Genomic DNA, 26,489 nt, shown 5'->3' on the forward strand with positions numbered 1-26,489 from the left:
TGAACTTTATGCCAAAAAATTACATATAATTTCAAAATTATATAAGATAGCTATCTACTAATAATATGACATAATATGTAACAATTGGTAAGAAAATTTGCATTGTGACTCATAATTGTATTTAAAAGGCAAAACGGGTGTCTCCAGCATTACCACTGGGGGAATTTGGGCAGTAAAATAAACATAAACTAATTAAAAATAAGACAAAGATTTTTTTTATTAGTGAACATTTCTATTATAAATTTGAAATAGATGAAATAAATTCTAAAATGCAAACAGTATTTGCCAAAATAACCTTATATTTCCATATGCATTTGATACTTTTAAACTAATGAACAAATTCCTAATAGTTGATTTTGGAGTGGACTAGAATTGCATGAATAACAAAGTGTTTCACTATATTAAATATAATGTGCAGCTCTCTAAACTATTTAGAAAATAACCAAAGCTTGCCAAACTAGATGGCTCATCTTTGTCTGTGGTTCTAAAGGAAACAACATAAAAATGCTTGGAGTAAAAAATGCAGATTCATACATTTGACCTTCTTAATATAATTGTGAAAAGAAAGGTTAGAGATTGGAAAAACAGAGAGATTGGAAAAACATACTCTAGATTCAGAATTGCATGCATTCAAAATCCAAATCAAATCCAAACCTGCCCTTTAGCAGCAATATCCTTTCAAGGAAATTTCTTAACCTGTCTTGTGTCTCAGTTTCCCCATCTGTAAAACAGGAATAATAATAGCACCTCCTCATAAGGTTCTGATGAGGATTAAATGAATTAATAAACTGAAAGCACTTTAACACAGTGCCTTGCATATAGTACACATGTATTAAGTGTTAGCTGTTATTATTCACTAAAGAGTAAAATCCAGGCTGGGAGCGGTGGCTCATGCCTGTAATCTCAGCACTTTGAAAGGCTGAGGCGGGTGGATCACAAAGTCAGGAGTTCGAGACCATCCTGGCCAACATGGTGAAACCCTGTCTCTACTAAAAATACAAAAAAATTAGCCGGGCGTGGTGGCGGGTGCCTGTAGTCACCCGCTGTATCTACTCGGGAGGCTGAGGTAGTAGAATCACTTGAACCCAGGAGGGGGATGTTGCAGTGAGCCGAGATCACGCCACTGCACTCCAGCCTGGCGACAGAGTGAGACTTGGTCTCAAAAAAAAAAAAATAAAATAAAATAAAATCCATAGACATAGACTAAAACAGTGGTTATCAGTGGGTGAGAGGAATGAGAAGATGTTAATCAAAGGGTATAAACTCGCGGTTATAAGATAAATAAGTTCCGGGGATCCAAGGTACAGCATGAATGGTGATAGATGTATTAATTAATTTGATAGTGGTTATCATCATACAAAACATATATCATTGCATTGCACTGATATACATATACCATTGCATTGCATTGATATACATATACCATTGCATTGTATACCTCAAATATATACAATTTTCATTTGCCAATTAATTATTTTTAAAAATGAGAAAATAATGGCAGAACAAAAATAAAAGCATATATAATAAAATTTCATGGAAAATTCGCATTTTGTTCTGAAAGACAGTGTTTAAGATGATAGAAGCTAAAGCCCCTAACCCTATCTGGAGAGAATTAAGGCTGTATTCTTGCTTCCAAGTCATACATATGGTCTAAGAAGCAGAAGACATGAAGTCAAGCTCCACACAAACGTGAGGAAATTTACTTGTCAGCCGGCTCACAGAGCGGCAATTTACTTGTCTCCTTAGTTCACATCAACATGCTTCCATCTCAGGGCTTACTGTACCTCTGCCTTTCCATGAATCTGTGCAGGCTCACTTTTTCCTTTATTCAAGTATTTGCTACAATTCACTTCTTAGAGATGTTTTCTTGAACATGTGATCTAAAATGCAGCTGCTATAGATTTTTCACTCTGTAATGTGCTTTCCTGAAACTGATTTTCTTCTAGGCATTTATCATTATCTGACATCAAAGTATACTTTGGAGAAGCTTGTTTGTTTGTTACCCAGCTTTTCCTCTAGGATGCAAGCTCCAGGAGAGGAGAGATTTTGCCAATTTTTTTTCCTGCTGCATCCTTAGTATGTAGAATACTGTTTGACATACAGTAGGTGCTCACTATTGTTGAACCAATGAAATTGGCTACTGGTAAGAGCGCAAAACAGTACTAATATTGGATTTCTAACTATTTACTGTTTAAAAAGAATAAAGTCAAATATATTATGTATCATTACTTTAAAAACAGAAAAGGAAATTAGCCTGGTAGTAGAACAAAGCAACCAGACATGTCATAGATTGCTCACTTTTACTGAGAAAATTCTTGAAAACTAAGAGATATGCAAATGTTGTAGCCCTAAGAAATTTAAGGCTTAGTTCATGGTATTCTTTCCAAAACACCAGATTAAAAGAAGGCTGAAATATAAGAGAAGAGTATGTAGAGATTTTTCAGTAAGTTGAAGGTAAACCCTTTCAAAGTAATCAACTATACTAAATTTAAAGTCAATATATAAGTCCGATTGGTCAATTTCTATTACTCAAATTCTTTAAAATAAAACCAAAATTTTACTTTTTATTATATTTTACAGGAGGAAAAGAGTCAATCTAATTTGATTAGGCAACATTTTAATCTTTTAAATCAGTAGAAGAAAGCTTTCTTCTGTCAAGTTAATAATGAGCTCTCATTTATTTCCTTAAAAGTATGACTATCCCAAAAACAAGTTGCAAGATGAGTAAAAGTTGTTCTGGGTTTTCTGTGTGTATATGTGTGTGTTTTAACACATCTCATTTTGTGAGTTCACCCTCTCTTTCTTTCCCTCCTATTTTTGTGTTCCATCAAATTTGTTCCCTTTAATGAAAGATTTTCTTCCTGAACCCAGATGCCCCATTGCCTGATCTTTCTTCACTTCCTACCCAATGTAATAGTCATTTTGCCATCCTTGGTATAAAAACCAGTCCCTGACCCACTGCTTCACAGTGACTATATATTTAGCTTATAGATTATTACTTGTATTAGCTTATGGATTAATATATGGAGCTTGTCTCATCAGACCCAAAGAATGAAGTAATTCAATAAACTAATCTGTTTAGCAGAAACAATATGGTAAGGTGGAAAGAGCATTGAATTTAAGAGAAAGGAGATTGTGATATGCATTCCAACAATAAAATATATCAGATGGGTAATTCTGAACAAGTAACCTCTCTGAGCCTGGGTTACAAATCCTTAAAGTGAGGATGAGGCCTATGACATAGGGTGGTTGTGAGTGTGCACAATATGGGAAGTTGTCCAGCCTTGAGTTTAACATATGATTCATGATAAATTTCATAAATAAACACCTTAAGGGACCTTCTGGAAAGAATGTTATCTTTCTACTCTAACAGTGAAAGAAATGTGGGATTGGAGAAACTTTTCAGCACTTTTTCAATCCCACCACATATAAGTTCCCTTTATTCCTTTATAGTTATAGAGTTGTCAAGAATACAATAAATTAAGATTATCACCTTTTTGAAAAGGAGGAAACTAAAACGGATCATTTTTAATCTAAGTTAAAAATTTAGCAAATAACTTTTTTATTCCTTTTATCTAATATCGAATCAAAATGTAATTTTGCTAAGAAGCTTAAATATGTAAATGGTTTTCCTAATTGTTTTATTTTGCTACTCACCTAGACTGAAATCATGAAAACCAATTTAGTTTGACTCATAGTTGGAAAATTCCAATGCTCAGAGCACTGATAAGCTAGAAATGATGCAAGTTATGCTTCACAAGGTTAACTTCTGATCAATTCTGTATTTTATTGTGATTATTCTGAATTTGCAAATGCACGCAGGAGAGCCATGTTTTGTTTTTTTCTCAGTTTGAGCACTTAATTTCTCACCACATGCACATGAGGGGGTTGTGCATTCCTGATTATTTGTTAAAGGCTTTTAGTCAGATTTTTGCCAGCAGCTGGCAAAATGAAGTCATTTCATGCAACAGAATAAAAGGAAAATATTTTGGCCTTACTTTCAGGGTAAACCTATGTTCATTAACAACAAAGAAGAATATATGGTACCAAGAAGGAAAAAAAAATCAAAGGCGCACTACTTCCTTTCAAACAGGCTTATGAAAAATTAAGAAAAAAATCTGAAAACACATCCTAATGTATTAAAAAAAACATGGTGAAGTAGAAAAAGTATTAAATTCAGATCAAAATACATGTAGTCTAAACTAGTTCTGTTGCAGCTGTGCATTTTGGACAAGTAACTTAAGGTTTCTGGGTCTCTGTGTCAGTTTCTACGGCTGTGTAATAAACCATCCCAAAAGTGAGTTGCAAAAAGCATCAATATTGCTCATGAATCTGCATTATAGGCAATGCTAGGCAGGAGCAGCTCTCTCTGCCCTGAAGTCTCTGCTCTGCTTGAAGTCATCTGAGATGGAAAGAATGCTAGGAAATGTAGCCATGTGAAGGCTCTTTCACTCACCTAGGTGACAAAATTCAAAACAGCTAGGTCTGGAACAGTTAGGATTCCTTAGGTACTTTGTTTCTATGCAGCCTCTCTGCATGATTTCTCCAGCATGCGGATTCAATGTAGCTGAACTTTTTCACATGTCAGTTGAAGGCTTCCAAGGCATGAGTCCCGACAGAGGGTCACTTAGAAGCCATATAGCTTTTTATGGTGTGGCCTCAAAATGCACATAGCACACCATAGTCACAGTGCTGCTCAGATTGGAGTGGAGAGAACATAGATTCCATCTCCCTCTATGGAGAAATTTCAATGTCAATTTGCAAGAAAAACATGTGGTATGGGAGTTACCGGTGTAGTCATTTTTGGAAATACAATCTGCAGCAATCTCCTTTAGCTTATATGAAAAATAATCAGGTTGGAATAGGTAAGGTCTTAAATCTCTTTCATCTCAGAAAATCGTGTGAAGTCTTTGATTAAATGGAAACAAGAATGGTTTAAAAGTGACCTGAAACAGCTAGCATAATGTCAACACATTGGAACAGATAGGAGGACTTATAGAGAATGAGTAACTCTGAAAGTGTGTAAAGCATTGAAATGAGTAAATGACCACATTTTTCAGTATCAGGGGTTATATGTGATTGCAAATGCGAGACTATTTTCAAGGTATGCAATTTTCGGGACGTAGGGCAGGTTTATTGTTCCATGCCATTTAGTCTTTCTGTTTAACAACATAGTTATTATCATGGGTCATTTACATTTTGAACACCAGATGTGATACCAAGAGCTGTTAACACAATATTATTGCTAGGAATTTTTAAAGTCCTATGAATATATATATATATATATATATATAATTCATATATATGTGTGTATATATTCATATATAATATTATATATTCATATATGTATATATTCATATATATTATATTCTTATATATAAAACAGTCAAATATCCATAAATATAAATTCATATATATGAACATATGTATATATTTTCATATTTAATATATGTTCATATATGTATATATTCATATCTAATATATATTATATTCATACATTATATTCATATATAATATATATTATATTCATATATATTGTATGAATATAATATATATTATATTCACATATATTATATTCATATATAATATATATTATATTCACATATATTATATTCATATATAATATATATTATATTCATATATTATATATTATATTCATATATATTATATTCATATATATTATATTCATATATAATATATATTATATTCATATATATTATATTCATATATAATATATATTATATTCATATATAATATATATTATATTCATATATATTACATATATATTCATAGGACTTAAAAAATTCCTAGCAATAATACTGTGTTAACAGCTCTTGGTATCACATCTGGTGTTCAAAATGTAAATGACCCATGATAATAACTATGTTGTTAAACATAGTTATATATATACAGTGTGTATATATATATATTCATATATATATTATACCAGATGTGATACCAAAAGCTGTTAACACAATATTATTGCTAGGAATTTTTTAAGTCCTATGTGTGTATATATATAATATATATGAATATTATATGTATATAATATATATGATATATATTATATATATGAATATAATATATATACACACACACACACAGTCATGCATCACTTAACAACAGGGACACTTTGTTATGTGATTTTGTTGTTATGTGGACATTATAAAATATACTTACACAAGCCAAGATGGTATAAACTACTACACGCTTAGGTTATATGGTACATAGCCTGTTGATCTTGGACTTCAAACCTGTACAGCATGTTATTGTACTGAATACTGTAGGCAATTTGTAACACACTGGTAAGTATGTGTGTATCTAAACATATCTAAACTTAGAAAAGCTACAGCAAAATTACAATATAAAAGACTAAAAATGGTACACATATATAAAACATTTATCACAAAAGAAGCTAGTTGTGGGTGAGCCAGTGAATGAGTGTTGAGTAAATGTGAAGGTCCAGGACATTAGTGTACACTACTACAGACTTTATAAACCCTGCACACCTAGGCTACACTGAATTTATTAAAAAATCTTTCTTTCTTCAATAACAAATTAACCTTAGCTTGCTGTAACTTTTTTCCTTTCTAAACTTTTAAAACATTTTATTTTTTTTACTCTTTTGTAAGAATATACCTTGAAAGAAGACCACATTGTACACCTGTAAAAAATTTTTTTTCTTGCTTTATATCCTTATTATATAAACTTTATTCTGTTTTAAAATTTATTGATTTGTTTTACTTTTAAAACTTTTTTGTTAAAAAGAAAAATGTACACACACATTAGCTTAGGCCTACACAAGGTCAGGATCATCAATATCACTGACTTCCACCTGCACATCTTGTCCCACTGGAAGGTCTTCAGGGGCAATAACACACGTGGAGCTGTCATCTCCTATGATAACAATGCCTTCTTCTGGAATACCTCCTGAAGGACCTGCCTGAGGCTGTTTACTTTTTTTAATAAGTAGAAGTATGCTCCAAAATAATGATAACAAGTACAGTTAATACATAAACCAGTAACATAACCCATCATTTGTTACTATTGTCAAGTATTATATACTGTACATAATTTTATGTGCTATACTTTTATATGACTGACAGTGCAGGTTTGTTTACAACAGTATTACCACAAATATGTGAGTAATGTCTTGCGCTGTGACATTATGATGGCTAAGACACCACTGGGCAATAGAAATTTTTCATCTCCGTTATAATCTTATGGGACCACCTTTGTGTATGCTGTCCATTGTTGACAAAGATGTCATTAGGCGGTACATGACTGTATATACTGTGCACACGTACACAAACACACACACACACATACATTTCAGTACATTATCAATACATGTAAAAATTTAAGTCATAATAATGTAGTCCTTTTTTCATGTCCATCCATGACCCTAACGCCCCATCTAATACTAACTGACTAGTGAGTAAGAATCAACATTTCCAGTGGTCACCAGAAGTCTAGCAGACTATATATGGTATATTGATTATGGTGAATACAATGAAATAGGGCATGAAGAATTCCCTAAGACCAAATGGGAGGAATCTGACTATAAACAAATGTATAAAAGTTAACCAGTCCATTTGTCCATTCTTATTTCAAGTCTCATATTTGTTTTAATGTATAATGATTTCTTTTTATATTTTTGTTATTATATATCCACAGAGGACATTTATATGTGCAAACATATGTGTGCATATATATCTATATCTGTATTGCTTTGAGTAAGATCACTTTGAGTAAGTAGATGACTTTCCAGTGTAGAGAAATGTATTAAACAAAACATGAATGCCCACTGTTACCCATTTCTTCTAATAGAGTTATTTGCATTCTACCAGTTGAAAAACTTAAGTCCACAAAGGATAAACCTTACAAGGGCATATCATTTATCAGTCTTAGCCTTGTAACTTATTGACTACAGTGACATGAATTCTGCACTTCATGGGACTCTATTATTTCATACCAAAAACATGACACAAACATGACAGGAATCTCCTCAAGCATATCTAATACATGACCAAATATGCAAAGAACTTAAATATCTCAGTGGCCTAAATTAAGCAGTTCTTAGATGTCTTGAAATGCTGCCTCTATTGAATGAAGAACATTTTCCCAGTAAACTGAAACCACTCCAGACACTCATCTATGACCTGAACATAAAATTAGAGTATTTACCTTCACAGTTATAACTCTTTTTTTTTTCTTTTTTTTTTTTTTTTGAGACGAAGTCTTGCCATTGTCCCTCAGGCTGGAGTGCAATGGCGTGATTTCGGCTCACTGCAACTTCCACCTCCTGGGTTCAAGCGATTCTCCTGCCTCAGCCTCCCGAGTAGCTGGGATTACAGGCGCCTGCCATCATGACTGGCTAATTTTTGTATCTTTAGTAGAGACGGGGTTTCACCATGTTGGCCAGGCTGGTTTCGAACTCCTGACCTCAGGTGATCCGCCTGCCTTGGCCTCCCAAAGTGCTGGGATTACAGGCATGAGCCACCACGCATGGCCTCAGTTATAACTTTTTAGGCATGCATTACATGTAAATAGAATCTCCATAAAATATATACAAATGGAAGTGAACTATAGCAACATGAATGAACCTAGGTTTTTTAAAGTTGAAGAAATTAATCTTCAAAATCCTTGTGATGATCATAACAGCACATAGTGGTCCTCCAATTTTCTATCGTGGCTTTTGGGATATTTTGAAGTGAAATGTTATCTTTAAATTTCATACAGAATTTTCATTTCATCCTTTGATACCAGAGTTGATGTAAAGAAAAATAATATTTTAATAATTTATTTTTCCCACACAGATGTCAATTACAATTGATGACATAGTCTCATGGTTTCAATTTTCCTCTAAATTATTTGCCACATACACCTAAGACATATGTCAATCCCATTTTGATGAGACAGCATCTCCCTCAATAAAATAAAAATTTGATTTTTCAAGTTTATCCACCTTTAAAAAGACATTCTCTAGTTGGAGAAAGGTGTTTAAACCAAGCTGCCCTGATTCTTATCCCTAGGATTCATTTTTCCTTTCTGAAATATTTTTTAAATTAAAGATACCACTATCATAGGGGTTTCAGAAAAGTTATTACTAAACACAAGAGAAAAAAACGAATACCCATGTAGGATATATATACGCAGTACAATAGTAACAGGTGGAGAGCTTTATTATAGACAGCATTTTTTTTAGTCTGAATGGAAGAGGATTCTGTCAGTTAAGAACACTTAGCCACTAAATAGGCTGGGCGCAATGGCTCACACCTGTAATCCCAGCACTTTGGGAGGGTGAGGTGGGCGGATCATGAGGTCAGGAGTTTGAAACCAGCCTGACCAACATGGTGAAACCCTGTCTCTACTAAAAATACAAAAATTAGCTCGGCGTGGTGGCACGCACCTGTATCCCAGCTACTAAGAAGGCTGAGGCAGAAGAATTGCTTGAAAACAAACAAACAAACAAACAAACAAAACACTTAGCCATGGAATAAATAGAATTCTACTAAATCTAATTCTAGGTAATTATGACAACTTAAAATACTTTTTTTTTTTTTTTTTTTTTTTTTTTTTAATAGGCAGAGTCCCACTCTGTCGCCCAGGTTGGAGTGCAGTGGCGCAATCTCGGCTCACTGCAACCTTCACCTCCCAGATTCAAGCTATTCTCCTGTCTCAGCCTCCTGAGTAGCTGGGATTACAGGCATGTAACACTAAGCCCAGCTAATTTTTGTATTTTTAGTAGAGACAGGGTTTTTGCCATGTTGGCCAGGCTGGTCTCAAATTCCTGACCTCAAGTGATCCGCCCGCCTGGGCCTCCCAGAGTGCTGGGGTGACAGGCGTGAGCCACCACGCCCAGGCAAATCTCACATTTTATATACATGTTGTATCTTTATATATGTATTTGTTTCTGAATAATTGTATAAAAATATATCAAATTATTATTATTATTATTATTTTTTTTTTTTTGAGACGGAGTCTCGCTCTGTCGCCCAGGCTGGAGTGCAGTGGCGCGATCTCGGCTCACTGCAAGCTCCGCCTCCCGGGTTCACGCCATTCTCCTGCCTCAGCCTCCCGAGTAGCTGGGACTACAGGCGCCCGCTACCACGCCCGGCTAATTTTTTGTATTTTTAGTAGAGACGGGGTTTCACCGTGTTATTTTTTAAATATACTTATTTTTTTCAAACAATTTTAGATTCACAACCAAATTGAGAGGAAGGTAAAAAGATTTTCATATATCTCTTGCTTCCATATATGCACAGCTTCTCTCACTATCAAAATCCCACACCAAAATTGTATGTTTATTAAAATTGATAAATCTACATTGACACATTGTCACCTAAAGTCCACACTCTACAGTAGGGTTCACTCTTGGTGTTGTACATTCTTTGTGTTTTGACAAATGTATAATAACATGTATCCACCAATATAATATCAAACAGAGTAGTTTCACTGCCCTAAAACTCCTCTATGCTCCGTCTGTTAATACCACCCTTCCCCCATCCCCTGGCAAACCATTGATCCTTTTACTGTCTCCATAGTTTTACATTTTCAAAAAAGTCATCTACATCAAATCATTTTTTTAACTATGATTTTGCAATAGTGTGATCATAGACACATTTTTCCAGTTTAGATCAAAGAAATTTCAACAGTGTAACAAAATACTTACAATTGATGTTCAGCTGAATTTGCTATAATTTCATTATTATAGCTATAACCATTACATAATGTTTGTACACTCATCTAAAGGCTTGTAGTAAATTCTACTTCAAAATCCTGTCTGACTTCAGTACAAAACAATATGATTTATCTCTCTAAAAAATATTATTTAAACTAAGATTTAGTTACTTGATCTCACATTTCCTATACAAATGATATGAAAACACTATTTCAGAGAGTTTAGACAATGTCACTGATTTATAGCATAATAGGAAATGTCAAGGAGTCCACTTCCAGAATGTTGACATGAGAAGCCTAGTAGACTCAGCCCCCTACATAACTGGTGAGAATTATTTAATTAAAAACAAATCTTTAAAACTTGACCTAAGGGCATAAACCAAAAGAAGATGTTATTTAAGAAAATATACTAACTCTAGGTTAGAACAATAAGAGTCTGTGGCACTTGCACTAAATACTATTACTGCTTCCTCCACCACCTCAGTTCAGCTTGATGGAAGTTTTACTATGGACAGGAGTGGCCAAGAAATTGGGGTCCCCTTTACCTATGTCTCCCAATAAAAAGTCTCATTTGGAAAAACACGACACCAACTTTTCTCGTACCTTCCAACTCTAAATTGCTGAGCCTAAACTCCTGTTGAATACAGAAAGAGTTCAAGAGCTCCTTTCCTCCACCCATCCTGTACTCATAGGGGGAAGACCTCCCAATCCAGGGAAGGCCAAGAACCCAAGGGCCCCACTGCCCTTGCCCCACCTTGCTGGTAGGACAGAAGTTCTATGCCAAGAGAGGCAAACCAGAGGCTAACATCCTGCCTACTGCCAGAGTACTGACTCAGAGATTTTGCTCACAGGTAGAAGCAGTCCGTAAGAATGGAGAACATCAAACCTCTCCCCAAAAGAACGGATTTTATTTGAAACAGAGTGTGCAGAGTTCAAGCCTAAGTCTACTATCAAAAACAATGGAGATTTTTGTTTTAAGCAATTAAGAGCAGGCTGTAGTTTTATGAGAGCAGCAAACTAAATGGTAGGTTCACTAACTTGTCCGAGAAAACTGTGGAAAAAGACAGCAAAGAAGAGCCCCTCTGGAGTGAGAAGAAACTTCAAAGACTGGTCTCAAAAACCATCCCTGCCAGAATTTAATTGTATCAGAGTGCAGCAATTAACGTCAAAAGGCATTATCAGCCAGCAAATAGTGTATATGCTACCAAATGAAGGGATCAAACTCAATAAGCATTAAAATCATACAAAGTGTGTTCACTGACCACAATTAAGTTGAGTTATAAATCAACAACAACAACAAAAAAGCATGGAAATTCATAAATGTGGGGGAAATTTTACAACACATTCTTAAATGACAAATGGGTCGAAAAAGAAATCACAAGATAAATTAGAAAATACTTTGAGATGAGTGAAAATGAAGACTCTATATATCAAAACTTAGGGAATGATGTTCGAGTAGTTATTGGAGAAAAATTTATAGCTGCAAATGTCTACGTTATACAAGAAGAAAGATCTCAAATCAATAACCTAATCTTCTCGCTTAAGAACTAGAAAAAAAAAACAGCAAACAAGCAGAAACAAGGACACGATAAAGATTAGAGTGAAATTTTTAAAATACAGAGAGGAAAAACAACAGAAAATATTAACAAAATCAAAAGTTGCTTCACTGAAAAGATCAACAAATTTGACAAATCTGTAGCTAGACTAACAAAGACAAACAGAGAAAAAAATGAAATTACTAAAATTAAGAATGAAATATGAGAGACACCCCTACTGATACAGCAGATACAGAAATTTAAAAAAAGAAATATAAGGGAATACCATGAATAACTATATGCCAAAATTTACATAACTTAGATAAAATGTACAAATTTTTCAAAAGACACAGACTATCAAAACTAAAACATAATGAAACATACGAACGGATCTATAACAATTAAAGAAATTGAATTGTAAATCAAAATCGAATCCCTCAAATCCCAAGAACCAGATGACTTTATTTGATATTTCTAGCAAAGATTTGCAGAAGAAAGCCAATTCTTCAAAAATCCTTCCAAGAACCAGATTATGAGGAAACACTTCTTAATTCATTCTATGAGGCCAAAATATGTGTTACCCTGATACCAAAGCCAATGATATCATAAGAAAGAAAAATACTGACCAACATCTTTTATCAATATAGACACAAAAATCTTCAACAAAATACTAGTGAACTGAATCCAGCAAAATATTAAACAGAAGCATCACCATGACCAGATGGCATTTATTCCATCTGTACTCAAAGCTAGTTAACTTAAACATTTTGGAAATAAATTAATTTATTACACCGTATCAACAGAATAAATGACAAAAGGTATATGATCATCTCAGGAGGTATGAAAAAAAAGCATCTAATAAAATATAACACTCCTTCATGATAAGAATGCTATACAAATTAGGAATGGAGGGATCTTCTTAACCTGATAAATGATATCCACAAAATAAAAACAGCTAATATCATATAGTTAACGGATAATGATTGGATATTTTCCCCTTAAGATCAAGACTAGAACAAGAATAAGACAAGAATGTGTCTTCTAAACGTTTCTGTTTAACATAGTACTGAAAGTTCTAACCAAGGCAATTAGGCAAAAAAGAAGTAGAAGGAGAAGAAGGAGGAGGAGGAGTAAAAGGCACCTAAGTTGGAAATGAAGAAGTAAACTTTCTCAATTTGCAAATGATGATCTTGTATAGAGAAAATCCTAAGGGATCCACTAAAAATCTATTTAAACTAATAAATTCAGCAATGTTGGAGGATAGAAGATCAATATACAGAAACCAGTTGCACTTCAACACATTTATAATGAACTTGAAAAATAAAATTAAGAAAATTTCACTACAAATAACATGAAAGTTAGAAATAAAGTTAAAGAAATATAAAATTTATACTCTGAAAACTGAAAATCATTTTTAAGAGAAATTTTAAAAGACTCAAATAAATAGAAAGCTATCAAATTGATATACTGGAAGATTTAATATTGTTAAGATCACAATAATCCTCAGTTGTTTTCTACAGCTTCCCCACAATCTCTCTCAAAATCTCTGCTAGTTTATTTGCCAAAATTGGCAGGCTAATCCTTAAACTCATAAGACAATACAAGGACTCAAAAATAACCAAAAAAGTCTTGAAAAATGAGAACAAAGTTGAAAGCCTCACACTTCCAATGTTAAAGCTGAATACAAAGCTATAGTAATCAAGACAATTGATACTCATAAAAATAAAATAGATATATAGGTCAATGAGATAGAATTTAGATAAATAAAGCCTCACATTTACAATCAAATGATTTCCAACAATTTGCCAAGATAATTTAATAGTGGAAAGACTCGTCTTTTATACAAATGATACTGGGATAAGTAAATATCCATATGCAAATCCACATGGATATCCATATGTGTATAGCAAAATTAACTAAAAGTGGATCATAAATCTAAATTTAAAAGTTAAAACATTGCATTTAAAAAGAAACATGGAATTAAATGTTAGTATCTTTGGATTAGGCAATGGTTTCTTAGATATGATACAAAAAGCACAAGCAACAAAAGAAACAAATAGCTAAATTATACTTCATCAAAATTTAAAACTTTTGTGATTCAAAAGGCACCTTTGAAAAGAGAAAAAAACTATAGCATGGCAGAAAACTTTTGCAAATTATCTTACAAGGGAGTTTTATCTAGAATGTATTCAAAATTCTAGTAACTCAATATTAAAAAGACAAAGACCCCAGTAATAAAATGGGCAAAAGCTTTAAATAGACATTTCTTCATATACACATATAAATGGCTAATAAGCACATTAAAAAGATACTCAACATCTTTAGGCATCAGGGAAACATAAAGTGAAACCACAGTGAGATACCACTTTATATTCATCAGAATGGCTACAGATCATAACAAGTCTTGGAGACAATGTGCAGACAATGAAACCCTCACACTCTACTGATGTGAATGCAAATATTTCAACCAGTTTGGAAAACAATCTGGCGGTTCTTCCAAAGTTTGAACATAAACAGTTACCATACCTGTCAAGTTCACTCCTAGGTATATACTCAAGAGCAATAAAAACATATGTCCACACAAAAACATCAATGATCCTAGCAGCTTTATTTGTAATAGTCAAAAAAGTGGAAATAACTCAAATGTCTATCAAATGATAAATGCCTAAATGTCTTATAGCAATAAAATGGAAGATTATTTGGCAAAAAAAGCAATGAAGTACTGATATATGCTACAAAATAGAACATTATGCTAAGTGAAAGAAGCCAGTCACAAAGGAAAACATATCATATGATTCCATTTATACAAAATGTCCACAGTAGGCTAGTCTGTAGAGACAGAAAGCAGGCCAGATGCAGTGGCCCACACCTGTGATCCCACACTTTGGGAGGCTGAGGCCGGCGGATCATTTGAGGCCAGGAGTTAGAGACCAGCCTGGCCAACATGGCAAAACCCCATCTCTGCTAAAAATACAAAAATTAGCAGGGCATGGTGGCATGCGCCTGTAGTCCCAGCTACTTAGGGGGCTGAAGCATGACAATCACCTGAACCTGGGAGGCGGAGGTTGCAGTGAGCAGAGATCATGCCACTGCACTACAGCCCAGGGGACACAGTGAGACACTGTCTCAAAATGTAAATAAATAAAATTTTAAAAAGGGAAAAGTGGTTGACTTGAGGCTGGGAGTTTGAAAAAATATGAGCAATAATATTAACAGGCATTGTTTTCTGGATGAAAAATTCTACAATTGTATATTAATGATGGCTGCACAACTCTGTAAATATACTGAAAACTATTGACTTGTACATATGTAAAATAAATCCCAATAAAGATGTTAGTTAAAATAAAGAAAATTCTATTTTGAGACATTATCACAAATGATAAAAATTTACAGCCAAAACTTAGAAACAATCCAAATATCCCAAAGTATTGGAAAGGTTAAAAATGTTATGCTAATCCACATAATATAATGTATTCCTATTAAAATAGTATTTACAAATTGTTAATCATAACATAGGAGAGCGTTCATGTTAGAATGGTAAGTAAAAGAAACAAGAAACAATCATATCAATAATAAAATTTATTTGTATTTAAAAAATAGCATGAATATTAAATACCAAAATATTAATAGTTGCTGTCTGTGTTGTTGTAGTATTGGTGATTTTTATTTCAACTTTCTTTCATGTTTTCTAATTTTACAAATTTGCTATAAATTTAACTTTTAAAAAATTTAAACAAGTAAAAGTATTTAACCATGGATTGAGGTTTGCCATCAATAAGTGATTGCAAAACTGGTATTATTCTACCAACTAATTTTCATAATGTTTAATGATGATTGAGCTAATAGATGTCTATTTTTTAATTTAAATCACCATTCTTTTTAGTTAATAGGGTTTTAAATAAACATTAAAAATAATTGAGTATGCAAATATACTCATTAGTAGCCTTTATTATTATCAGTAAATTAAAATCTGAGCCAGTGAGCTCAAAACATCAGTTGCTTTACCACTAAAATAATATTAGGAGAGAGGAGTAAAGAAAAAAAATTATAAGGCTATGGTCATATTTTAAATAAGTTATTATTAAGAATCACTAATAAATCTTAGCTCTTTTATTCTCTATTAATGAGAATAATGTCATAGGAAACAAAAATAAAAATTATGAATCCTCTTATTCAGTATTTAGATAACTTTTTACATATGTTTAGAGCCTTGAATTACTAGATTGGATCATCAGTTTTATCATTATCTCATATTTAATTTGTAAGGAAAGCAGCAAAATATAATCCCTCTTGTGAATGTTTGTTTTTTTCCCCTGAAGAACAGAGCAGATGATACAATACAGTCTACATTTTTTGCTCAAACTATTCAAGTCTAATTCTGATTCTTTTCACATAGGTTTTAATGACTGTAGACTGAGAAAATAGATTTTAAAAAAAAAATAGCCTATAGGTTGTTATTGTTGATGCTATTAATATTAGAAGTTGAATAGTCAAAAAGCTGGCACAGATCCAGAGAGATCATTATTAAGAGGTTGCTTTGTATAACTCTAAAATACTCCAACTCCAGAGATTCATAATTTTTGAATAATCTAGTCTAGAATTTTATACTAGACACTGACAATCAAGTTATATTTCTGGTTCCACTTCAGTTTTCTCCTACTTAATCTCTAGCTCCTCTCATTGAATTTTCAGTAAAATTAAATAATAAATAAAGGAAACAAACTTTAAGACTAATGAAACTAGTTTTATTTGTTTTATTTTCTTTAACACAGCCTTTGATAAATTCACTGACACACCGAGTTAGCCATAGTGTGTAATGGGAGACCGCCGAGTATCCTAGAAACTGATTTGTTTCATTGTTCTTGAGCACCATTGCAAGCACAAAGAACTGGCAATTGTTGCCAAGTACTTTGGAGCACCCTTTGTGGCCAAGGAACTCTGGAGAGGAATACTTGAGGCAATACTAGAACTCAGTCTAAGCATAGTTAACACCAGTAAACATTCAGCGCGCCTTGGTGACAAAGAATGAAGTCACTACAATAATAATTCTATTGGCGATATACACAAAGGTGTGTATGCACATACAAAGGTGTGCTTACAAATACAAATACAGAAATACAAATACACAATTTCCCAGGCAATCCTAGACAGCTGTAAGCAATTTCTTGAAAGAGCTTTTATTAATTAAAGAGCTACAGTGCTGAAGAGTCCTTAAGTAAGATTTGGCTTAAGTTACTATATCATGAAGCCTTTTCCAGACACTAGATAAAAACTTCAAAGAATGGTTGGAAGAAGTTTCTGGCTTTTGTTAAAGGACTCTTCCGGAATGGTAGCCAAAAGCAAATATGGCAAACTCATGACATGAAAAGCTAGGTACTAATGAAAGAGATGCTCAGGATAACAAATAGTAGCCTGGGGAACACATCAGATAACAAATAGTAAACCAGGGGAACACATCAGAATCACGTAAAATAATCTTAGATTTTGCCCTGCTATAGGTTTCTTGACCTTAGCACTATTTGTATTTTGGGATGGATAATACTTCATTTTGGGAAAGGAACAGGACACTAAACATGCACAGGGCATTGTTTAGCAGCATCCCTGGCTTTCATTCAACAGATACCAATATGACAACTAACAATGTTTCCAGATATTGCAAAGTGTACTTTGGGGTACACACTTTCCCCCATTTGATACACAATCATAGATCAACTAAGTCAAATTATCAGTACTAGGGCTACCTTGCTCCCTAGCTTGGCCTTCTGAATCCCACATATTGAATGGTTAGATATTTCTGGCCCTTGGCCTTATATTGCATGTTTTAAAATTGTTGTTGTTGCTGTGAAACACCCATCCTGGCTGGGCGCAGTGGCTCACGCCTGTAATTCCAACACTTTGGGAGGCCAAGGTGGTGGATCACCTGAGGTCAGGAGCTCAAGATCAGCCTTGCAAACATGGAAAAACCCTGTCTCTATTAAAAATACAAAAAATTAACTGGCGTGGTTGTGGGCACCTGTAGTCCCAGCTACTTGGGAGGCAGAGGCAGGAGAAATGCCTCTTGAACCCGGGAGGAGGAAGTTGCAGTGAGCTGAGATCACACCATCGCATTCCAGCCTGGGCGACACAGCGAGACTCTGTCTCAAAAAAATAAAATAAAATAAAATAATAAAAAATAAAACAAACACAAAAAGCCATCCATCCTTTCTTGGATATTTGTGGAATCTTTCCTTACTCAACTTACTCTAGAATGGCAGTGTGGAGAAAGCAAACGGTGAAAAAATATATACATGTGAATTTAAATCCCATCTTTGTTCTATTCCATTTGTGAAACATTTGGCATTTTATTTAAGTTTTGTCTTTAATTTCTGCCTAAAGGACTTCTCCAGTCAGCTACAGTCTACTATTAACTGGAGTCAAAATGAGGATCAAGACAATGACCATAAAGTTTCACATTAATAATTCATTATCACATGGTTTAAGCCAGAATATAGAAGCTGTCCATACAGGAACATCACTGATATTTCAAACCTGCCATCCAAGTTCACCCTTTAGAAAATAATGTGTGGGAATAAGATACATAAAAGGTCAATAATATTGTGATAGGCAGCCCCTAATGTGGCCCCCTCTTACCCCTACCACCTGGTATTCACTCCTTCTCTAGTCCCTTTCTCTGAGGGGAGGATGGATCTAGTAAGTAGCTTCTAATAAATAGAATATACCAAAAGTGATGGGATATCATTTCTGAGATTGGGTGACAAGAAGTCTGACTTCCATTTTGTGAATGCCTTCTCCCACTCTCTTATTCACTAGCTCTAAGAGAAGCTTGTGGTCATGCTGTGAACTGCCCTGTAGAAAGGCCCACATGACAAAGAACTGAGATATTACTCAGTTCTGAGTAATGCTCAGAACTGAGTATTAACTCAGTAGAGAGTTATGGTCTTGTATTCAACAACCTGCAAGGAACAGAATCCTGCCAACAGCCCCATGAGCGAGCTTGGAAGTGAATCCTCCCTAATTGAGCCTTCTGATGAGACCACATCTCTGTGCAACACTTTGATTGCAGTCTCATAAGAAACTTTGAAGCAGATGACACAGCAAGCTGACCAATAGAAACTATGACATTATAAGCATTGTTTTGTCTTACCAAGTGTTAGTAATTTGTTATATAGTAATAGATAACTAATGTAAACATAGTAGAATAAATGATTTTTTCTCTCTTCTTCTCCTCATCCATTCTATGACAATCATAATGATGATAACTATGATAATGATGATGATGATGATGATGATGATGATGATGATGCCCTCCCTAACTATCTGAGTATCAGATGAAGCTGTGCCATGAGTCTTCTGCCCCTCAGTCTAGCAGGGGCAATCCTATACTGACCATATTATCACGATTCTCTCAAGCCCTGAGTCCTAATATGGCCTGACTTTCCCAATCATAATTACAATAAGATTAAAATTCTCATTATGAAACTATTAGGGATCAAATGTGGATTATGTCACATTGCTTATGCAGTTCATGTTTGATGTCAATCTCAGGGGCAAAAACCCAAAAGAATCCTGAATGCAGAATTTAATTAGGGCATCTCAAAGCAACCAAGTCTTTCCTATACTCATATCTCATCCTGAAACCCAGTTTAATATTAAAATAAAAATACCACCTTCCTCAAAAGATTCTTTTGATAAATTAAATGACATAAATACACAAAGTTTCCTAACTTTACTCCTGTGATGTAGTAAGTGTGCAACAAATATTAAGGGGTTTTTTGTTATTTTAATTTCTTCCTCTTCCAACCCCTCAGTTTTCTAATCCTCTTATGGGTGTTTAATTCCATTTCTAGGCTTTTTCAATTTCTGCCAAGTTCCTATTCTAAAAATACTAAGGAATTCATAGAACCAATTAGTTATTTTTTTCACCTTAAAGTTTGAAAATGATCCACTTACTACTTGTTGCCCTTAGATAAAAATAAGGCCAAATGATAAAATGAAATTAAAGATCCATTGCTTATGACCAGCCCATAAACAAATTAAATAACTTTCCTTTTCCTTTACCTAGAACATTGTCTAGTTGATTAAAAATTAATGGCCCCAAAATTCAGAAGCTGAATCACAGCTTTTTTTAAATAAATGCTATCAAAAAGACAAATTGATTAATACATATTCAGTTTTCTTAAAATGGGAAGAAAAGCACTTTTTCAAGTTTAAGTTTACAGTTGAAGATACTAAAGGTACCAACATACCTAAGCTAAAAGAGATCTCCTCATTATCATTTAATCTGTCAGTATATCTAGGGCTGGGTTTCTGGAAATAAACAGGTACCAATCTATACTCTAAGGATCAAAGTATGGAGTAATTTGAAAAATATAAAACAGTTTGACCTATCTATAAAAAATACTTCTTTCACATATCTTTAGGGGTGTTTTAGCTGGATGTTGCCGGTAGGTTAAGACACTGTGATCTGCTCAAACATATATAATTTAAAAACTTGTCAATCTCTTAGCAGCTACTAATAATTTACTGTGAATTGAAGTAACCATGCCTTTAGAAAATAGGTTTCTCAGCAGCTCCATTTTGATAAAGAAGAGTGGGGAGAAAGAGTGGTACATTCAATTCTGAATGTACCACTGAGGAGAAGCTTCAGTAGCTAAAAAGAAATATGGCAGCACAAAGTAACTCAGGCAGGGAAAAAGAAAGTTTTCCTAGTGCAGATTTGATGTGCTTCATGTGGATTAAACCAAAGTTGGTGTCAAGATCTTTCCCTTTCCTGAGGGGGACTGAGTGCCTGAAGTTTCATGAGACTTGCCTGAGAGATTCTCTCAAAAATATGGAAAATAATATAGATCTCAAATAAGTTGACCAAAGTTTTAATCTTAGTAGGTGATCATTGTGCATCTTCTGGTGCTTTTAATTTCAGGTAACATACTGATAAATTAAATGCCTAATAGGGGCTTGTTTTCATGTTTTGAATTTAGAAATTACCCAAAAAGGATCTGTGAGATATTTCCAGTAATTTACTTAACCTAAAATGCCTTATGTTATGCATGTTTATGATATTTGTATTTCAGGTAGTATTGATAAGTTTTTATTTTCTTGTGATATTACATCTTGAAAGATTTACTGAATTGACTACCTACAAATCTATACACACTGTTCACATGATTAAAAAATATATTATTGAAGAAAGTTTGAAATGACAACAAAAAGTAGTTTTAGTTTCACTGTCACAAGAACAAGAAGAAATTGAAGCAGCCCTAAAAATTCACTTTGTAGCCAAGAAAATGGTTTTCATAAAATTGAAAAAATGTCCCAAAGCAACAATATTATATTTCTTAAACTATTGCTGCTACTGACATATAAAGAATTCTTTCTATAATTCTTCTGTGGCCTTGGTTGGTGACAAAGTGGTTACTAGAAAAATTTTGTAAATAGTTTCTTTTTATAAGCTTCCAGGCATAGAAAATAAAAAAGAGAGAGACTCATTTGAGTGTCACTATCTTCAATTATTAAATGGGTTTAAAAATCACCTGATTCAGTATATAAATCAAAATAATACACGATCTTCTACTAGCACAAATTTGCAGAAGTGCAATGTAGTGTCATCAAGTAATGCCAACAACGGTCAAAATAAACTTTTGCTTCAGTGGTTACAAATGCACGACGGCATAGTGGAAAGAACTGGGAGTAGGGTACTCCATTAGTATATGGCCCCTTGATCTCTTTGGTTTCCAGTTTCCTTACCTGTATCATGAGGGAGTGCTACAAATGGTATCAAATACTCCTTCTAGTTCTATGTTTCAAAGATAAATATGAATGTTGTGGGACTAATAAAGAGGGATTCTTTCATATAAACAGATGACATTCACTGTATAAATGTGGCAGTCATATTTTGTCACATATACTCCTTTAGTGTTTTTAAAATATATTTTAATTTTTAGAGTTCTAGGTTCACAGCAGAATTGATCAGAAAGTAGAGTTCCCATATATTCCTTCCGCCATACACAAACAGCCTTGCCCACTATCAACATCTCACACCAGAGCGATACATTTGTCACAGGTGAATTTAAGCCAACACATCCATAGTTTATATTAGCATCTATCGTTAACATTAGGGTTCACTCTTGGTGTTATACATTCTGTGGATTTAGGTAAATGTATACTGACATGTTCCTTCTGTGTTTTTATTGTCTTAGTCAGATTACTATGTGATGGTGTAAAAAAATATTAAAATATTTCCTATAGTAAGTTCCAGACAATGACATCCAAATAATGACCCTTATTCTGTGTTTATTTTTTTCTTTTAATAGAGACAGGGTCTCACTATATTGCCCAGGCTAGCCTCAAACTCCTGGACTCAAGTGATCTTGCCACCTCTGCCTCCCAAAATGCTAGGGTTACAGGTATGAGCCATTGCAGCTGGACCCTTGTTTATCTTTATCTGCCAAGCAACTTAGACGTGAAATTCTAAACCTGGTAGCTATTATAGTAACCAACAGTTGTTGCATCATTTAGTTGGATGACCCAAATTTCAATAAAAGAGATAAAAGATGAAAAAAGAATATAAGTGTGAAGTTGTCCAGATGAATAATTATTCTCTGAGTAGAATGTCCTCTTCAAGTAGCATCCAATTGTTTCATTATTAAGGAGAAGTCATAAGTACCCCAAGGGGAGGGAGAACTGAATATTGAATACAGCATTACTTACTGAAGATCACTTAACTAAGTGGAGCAATGGGCTTTGCTTTGAAGGCTTTTCTCCTAACTAAAATGTATCTGTTAAAGCATCAAATGCAGTATTCATTTATCAGGAGGAATATCACCCAGCAGGCAAGGATTTTCAAAGCTCAATATGTTTTTTTCCACTGGAATGGGACTTTTCCAGTGAAGAGATAAAAATTCTTTGAACATTTTAAATCTAGCCACAGGGTCTTTTTTTTCTTCTGTGGAGAGTATCCAGAATTGCTTCATCTGGTAGAAAAAAACAATTTGTTCATTGTAGAAAGCTTTAATTTATTACAATCAAACCCAGAAAGATTCAGATCTGTTAATTCTTATGAAATGCACAGGTTTTGAGAATACATTCTTTCTGCAATAGCATGGTAATGAAATAGTATTGACAAATTATGATACTTGTACTTTGCCAATGATTCTCTTCCACTTCATCTCCTTAGCATGACTGGGGCTGTTTGTTTAGAATAAGAGGCTAATGCTAAATGACGAGTTAATGGGTGCAGCACACCAACATGGCACATGTATACGTATGTAACAAACCTGCACATTGTGCACATGTACCCTAAAACTTAAAGTATAATAACAATAAAATAAAAAAAAAAGAATAAGAGGCAACTGTGCCCTTCCATTTTGTCATTTTTATCTTTGATCCTAATGTAGAGATTATGACCCTGGGGTAAATGTCATTAATGGAAGAAGAGGAAATAAAATATCTGCAAAATAAATTAATCAAGAAAGAACCTATAATCAGGTGAAATATGAAGGTCATGATTGAAAAAAAAAGATAAACAAGTAGAGACTGACACAACAAAAAAGGTTTCTTTTCTCTCTTTCTCTGAGGAACAATCCAGGTTTTCCTTTCTCTCTCTCTCTAACTTCCCTCCAAGAAGTAACAGAGCTTGTATATCACCACTATAAAGATATTATAAATCAAGCTGCTGACACTTATTCTGATCCTAATATATTTTCATAAAACACAGTTAATAAAGGATCAGACTGTAAAGTAGATGGAAGTAACACAAGTTACAAAAAGGCAGTAGAAAGCTCCTGATAGCACCACCACCATCATGACCTTCATTAGGGTTTCAGTTAGTTCAGTCTAAGCACTGAATGTTAGCCTCTTAGATTCACATTTAATATTGTAAATAGTTGCTGATATCTAATCTTTAAGCATCAGCTCTACAGACTGATGATGATGATGATGATGATGATGATGATGATGTTTATCCTCAAAAGGGAGATTTATTAACCTGTGTTTATTGCCCCAGAGTAGTGAAGAAACACCCATTTTTCTATTCAGATAACTGAATAGAAAATATAATATCAGTTGAGAGAACAGTAAAACCAAATCTTAGCTAATTAGAAATTTAAATGTAGCTTCCAGGGCATCTTTGTAAAAAAAAAATATATATATATATATATATTATATATATAACATATGATAATTTCTACAATATTTTACTTCCCACTTATTTGATATTTTTGTTACCATTCTCTAAGCACCAACATATATCAGGCACTTTGTTAAACATTTGCTTACATTGATCTAAACATGCCCACACCCTAAAAAAGGAAACAGAGCCTCAGAAAAACTAGGTAACTTACCCAAGGTCACAAAGCTACTGGTGGTTGAGCTGGCATTAGAACCCAGGTTGTCTGTGGCTAAACTGGTTTCTTCCAACTATGTTTCACTGGCCTGTAGATCTCTAACCTTCTTTGGTTTTAAAGAAAGTTTTTCACTGCTGTATTCTGAGTAACAGTAGGGATTTTAATAGATTCTTGAACATTCTACCTACATGACTATTCTGTATGCTTGCATCCCTTTCCATTTAGAAGAAGAAATAGCTTTTCTGAAAATAACTTTTCCCCAGGAAATAAAAATACGGTAGGCAAAATGTAAAGAACAAAGTTTTAACTAAAACAGGTAACTTCTCCTTAGGAAAAGTTACTTTGACATGAAATAAGTTTATGATATTAATAATTATTGGGCATTTTGAAACAGAAAGTCCTATTCTCTGCAAATAAACATATCCTCCATCATGGTACATGATATTAAACTTAACCATTTCAGGGCCAATGTAAACTTTGGAGAGTGAATTTAACTCATTCAGATGATCCATTTACCCTTAAAAAGCAAAAGATTTCCTAATGATCTTATCAAGACATTTAGATCAAATTGCTTATATTAATATTTTTTCCTCACGGAAATTTATCAAATATTTTCAAAAATCATTATGGAGTCTTCAAAATAATTGAATATATGCTCCAGCTAAAGCAAAGGATTATGTACCTAGTAAAAATACATGCATGTACTGTATACATAAAATCTTTTAAAAGTTCAAATTTTCTTAGTTTTGCACTTAACAAATCCTACATGATAAAATTCTAAAGAATAAAATGCAGGTACATAAGAGACAAGGTAGATTATTCATTGTAGAGGTAATTAGCCTTCCACCAATAATGAGATTTGATTAAAGTTTGATCAAAAACCACACTGAGATTTTGGCAAAATTAACATATTGCTTAATAAAACGTGTTATACTTCTTTGTATTTCCTTTTGGTAAAGGTGATTTTAAACATTTGCCTCTATCCAATTCCAAACATTTGGTGCAAAACAATCTACTTAAGAAAACTCATTTTTGAACAATTTGTGAAGATCCCCAGTAATTTATTAACTTGTAGTCCACAATTTTATTAATACATGATTAAACAAAATGTGTTAGAACTGGGGAAAAATAAGCAACTACCAGAAGCCCACATGCTGGTGCAAGATTACAATGATTCTTTTTTTTAATATTATAAATCAAATAGCTATTTGTTTTTTAACATTAGATAAAACTAAGTCTTTACACATATAAAAACGCCGTGGAAATGCATTTACATGTTCAACATTAAAACGTTAATTCAGAAAACATATGATTTAGCATTGATTTTGATAAGTTTAAGCCCTCAAGTTGAAGATAATAAATCTAAATGTTAATGTGAATACCAAATATTTATGCTATGTCAGAATTTAGCAATTAGCACCAAAAAACTTGTTTACTTCAGTAAATTCAACAGTGTCTACCATTAATTCCCCATCACTTATTCACATTAGCCACAGCAAAATGTTAGTGTCCACTTTGCTTCCTGTTGCTTCCTTTCACTGTTTGCTAAAATATCAGAAGGTAAAGTAAAATCTGACTCCAAATGGTACATACTATATTCAACAATAATTTTCAATGGTGTAGCATGTATAATTGTTTCTAGTATTTGGATTTCATTTGCCACTGCTTGTATTACAATAGAAAATCACACCCTGAATATATTTTAAATAAGGTTATATTTTAGTATATAATAGATCAAAATGCTTTGTATGTCTTTCTATTTATAACTAGATAAAAGTAAAGTATCAAAATAAAAAAGAGAGGGAAATAAAAATAAGCAACCAAGTGCCAATGATGGTATGTTAATGCAATTGCAATTCAAATGCTATACTTTAGGACGATTTTACTTGATTTTTTTTTCAGACACTACACATTTAGAACAATTTATGAT

At 33.4% G+C, this 26,489-nt stretch overlaps 1 protein-coding gene across 1 annotated transcript in view; it reads right to left on the reverse strand.

Moving 5' to 3' along the window:
• Nucleotides 1–26,489, reverse strand: part of LRP1B (LDL receptor related protein 1B) — a 1,946,873-nt gene that overhangs the window by 509,148 nt on the left and 1,411,236 nt on the right. The window lies entirely within an intron of this gene.

The sequence above is a fragment of the Pan troglodytes genome, chromosome 13 (assembly GCF_028858775.2).
Source record: "Pan troglodytes isolate AG18354 chromosome 13, NHGRI_mPanTro3-v2.0_pri, whole genome shotgun sequence".
NCBI lineage: Eukaryota > Metazoa > Chordata > Mammalia > Primates > Hominidae > Pan > Pan troglodytes.